At 33.0% G+C, this 3943-nt stretch overlaps 1 pseudogene; it reads left to right on the top strand.

The window, feature by feature from the left end:
* The first annotated feature begins 2643 nt into the window (after positions 1-2643).
* Positions 2644-2762, top strand: LOC112471266 (annotated as a pseudogene).
* Positions 2763-3943: the final 1181 nt, after the last annotated feature.

The raw sequence follows: 3943 nt of genomic DNA, 5'->3' as shown, positions 1-3943 counted from the left end.
CTATTGGAAAGAAATTAAGTCATTTCTTGTATTGTCAAATTAGATTTGAAATTTTTTCCTTCCTATAAGTGGTTTACCTAGCTGTGGCTTTGTGCCTGGTTGTCACCGCTGTTTCAGATATAACCCATCTCTCTATACACATGGGTTATCATTGCCTTCATGTTGATACATACAGGTATGTCTTTGCTATTGACCAATGTAAATGTCTGCATGAGAAAGGAAGCTTGGGATGATTTACAAAAGCAATGGAATCGATTTCTATTAGCTGAAAATCTTTCTGCTACAAGGGAGGAACATCTCTCTTAAACTCAATTCCAACAGGAAATTTATTGGTCTAACTAAAATGTCCAGTAGTAAACTAAATGTAATTAGAACTTGAATCAGTAGATCTGTGCATGCTCACGTGCTTTCTCCCTCCCTCCCTCTTCCCTCTCCTTCTTTCTCTCCTCTTCCTTGTTTTCCCTTTCTTCATTCACATATGAGTTCTCCCCCATATAGAAGAAAAACTGCACCCCAGAATTGCCAATATGACATTATTCTTAGCACCTACAGTCCCTGAAGGGAAAAAGAAATATCCCCTTCCCAAGAGATACATCGAAAGTTGTGAAGCTGAAGTACATGGGCCCAAATTGGACCATATGTCTTTTTCTGCTCATCACTATGGCTCTGATTGGCCAAGGTTGGGTAACATGCCTACTCCAGGAATGAGCAGTAAAATGAGTTCTATCTGAACTAAATAAATAGAAAATGAAAAAGGAGTGATACCTCTAAAAAAAAATAAGAGAGAAAGAGATAGGTCCTGTTTCTGCAAGAAGAGAGGGTGGCAGTAAAAACTATCAATATTTACACCAATTATAATTTGGTTCAATTTACATGTATTCCTCTGCTAACAAGATGCAATATTACATGTATTATCTGGAATAGATGCAGAGTTGTAAAGAAATGAATAGTTTATTTTGGGAACATGCTTAATACTTGAATTAGTAAATCAGCACGTATCAACTAACATATGTATCTTTATCATTTTTACTCACACAAACCAGACAAGATGAATTTCTCTAATTAGTTGGAAATTCTATTTTGTGAAATATGTGCTACAGCTAGCCATCAGAATAAAGAGCGGCACAGTCCTTTAAATCTACTACAGAGCTATCCTAGAAAAAAAAAGTGAGCAAACAACATTGTTTACATTTTTACAAGTAAATAGTAAGAACAGCTGTATATACCAAAAGATTGAAAGTAAACTTGCCAGACAAGACCACCATCTGTTTAGGCATGGAAGCTATGGTTTCACACAGCCAGTTACAATTAAATAACCTGGATCACTTTTTGCATTTAAGGAGGTTGGCATTAAGCAGAAGAAAGTAAGACCATCGCCTGTGGACCCCTGTGTAGAGTTTCCTGCAGACTTTTTTTTTTTTTTAACTTTGTGCTCTGGCCATGGTGCTGAATTCTGTAGGGCCACATCTTGGGCAACCCCAGGCGGACTTGAAGAGTGCAGGTTCAAATTCTGGATTGAAAGCCACAATGTATACTTACTTTTTGAAGGGCAGAGGTATTATCGTCTCTGACTTTGTTGAAAAAGAGGTAGAGTTATGACATGGGATAAAGCAGGATCTTGGCTCAAAGGAATGTTACAACATTGACTCTAAATTAGAGAACATTTATGTTTGCCTTCCTAGGAAACTATGGTGAATACTTCTTACTCAGTACTACAGAGAATCATTAACTAGTTTGGAGAGTAAATTAATTATAAGAACTACTTGCATTAGTGAGAAAAAAAGACTCTCACTATCTCGATGAGTCAAAAACAAAACAAAACAAAACAAATTCTTTACTTAGAATGTAAGCTCCATGACAGCAATGTTTTGTTTTTGTTGTTTTGTTTTGTTTGTTTTGTATGCTCCTATATATCTCTAGTACATCAAACTGCACCTCATACATAGAAAGCACTATTCTGAACAGACATCTCTCTAAAGAAGGTATACAGATATCAAAAATGTCATGAAAAGTACACAATTTCATGAATCATTAGGAAAATACAAATCAAAACAAGATACCACACTTCACATTCACTAAGATGGCTACAATATAAAGATGGACAATAACAAGTTTTAGCACGCACGCAGAAGAATTGCAACCCTCATTAATTGCTGGTACAGTTACTTTGCAGAAGAGTTTGGCAGTTTCTCAAAAAGTTAAACATAGAGATACCATATAACCCAGTAGTTCCACTCTTAGGTATATACCCAAGGAAATTAGAAACACAGATCCATGTAAAAATTCTACACCAATGTTCACAGCAGTATTAGTCACATTAGTCAAAAAGTGGATGTAACCCAAATATCCATTAACTGATGAATAGATAAACAAAATGTGGTAAATCCATACAATAAAGTAATATTTGGCAATGAAGTATTAATACATACTACAACATAGATAAACCTTGAGAACATTATGTGTGTGATAAAACACAAAGGCTGGCATTTTGTATAATTCCTTTTGTATCAAATATCCAGGATAAGTAATTCTATAGAGACACAAAGTAGATTAGTGGTTGCCTAAGGCCGAGTCATGTAAATAAAGAATAACTGCCAATGGGTGCAGAGTTTCTTTTTGAGATCATAAAAATCTTCTAAAATGGTCTACAGCCATGCCATCCAGAACATATCCAATCTCATCTGATCTCAGAAGTTGTGCAGGGTTGGGCCTGGTTAGTGCTTGGATGGGAGACCACCTAGGAAAACCAGGTGCTGTAGACATTAAAAAAAATATCTTCTAAAAGTGATTTTAGTAATGACTGCACAATTCTGTAAACATAATAAAAAATTTATTTTAAAATTAAAATAAGTTTAATTTTAAATTGATTAATAGTATGACATGTAAATTATATATCAACAAAAAAATTTTTAAACAGCTTAGGAAAAATATCTGACCAAATAGGCACACAAAATGTATGCAAAAAATTATAAAAACTGACAGTATAAGTCAAAGAGGATATAAATTAATGAAATATTTTGTTTCATGATTTGAAAGATCTGATATCATTTTTCTTAGCTTAATCTACAAAATTAATGCAGTCTTGACCAAAATCCAAGAACTCTTTTTTTGTCAATATTGAAAAACTGATTATAAAATTTATATGGAAAGTTAATGGGTCTATTCTAGCCAACACAGTAATGAAGAACAAAGCTTGAGGACTCATATTACCTGATATCAAAACTTACTATAAAAGTTATTCTAATCAAGCCAATGTGGTATTGGCAAAAGAATAGATGTATTGATAAATGGAACAGAATAGAGAGACAAGAAAAAGATCAGTACAAATACAGTCAACAAATTTTTGAGAGAGGTGCAAAAACAATTCAATGTATAAAGAATAATCTTTCCAAAACATTGTACTAGAGCAATTGGACATCCATATGCAATAAAATCAAATAAAATGAACATAGACTCAGATCTCATACTTTACACAAAAATAAACTTAAAATGAATCAAAGACCTAAATGTAAAATGAAAAACGATAAAACTTATAGAAAAAAAAGTAGGAGAAAAACATCTGTGTGATCTTGGGTTGGGTGATGAGTTTTTATAAACAACAACAAAAGGTGACTCATGAAAGAAAAAAATTAATAAATTAATAAGCTCGATTTTATTAAAATTAAAACTCTTGCTCTGAAAAATACTGTTAAGAAGTTGAAAAGACAAGCCACAGACTATAAGAAAATATTTGCAAAATGCTTATCCAATACAAGATTTGTGCCAGAATATACAGAGAATGCTTAAAGCTCAGCAATAAGAAAATAAATAAATTTAGAAATGGACAGAAAATCTAAACAGATACCTCACCAAAGAAGATATAGAGATATCAGGTGACATATGAAGAGATGCTTGCATCATTTGTCATTAGAGAAATGCAAATTAAAACAAGATACCATTAAAC

This window comes from Pteropus alecto, unplaced genomic scaffold (genome assembly GCF_000325575.1).
Source record: "Pteropus alecto unplaced genomic scaffold, ASM32557v1 scaffold45, whole genome shotgun sequence".
Classification (NCBI taxonomy): domain Eukaryota; kingdom Metazoa; phylum Chordata; class Mammalia; order Chiroptera; family Pteropodidae; genus Pteropus; species Pteropus alecto.
The sequence above is the reverse complement of the archived record's forward strand: the minus strand, read 5'-3'. Positions and strand labels throughout refer to the sequence as shown.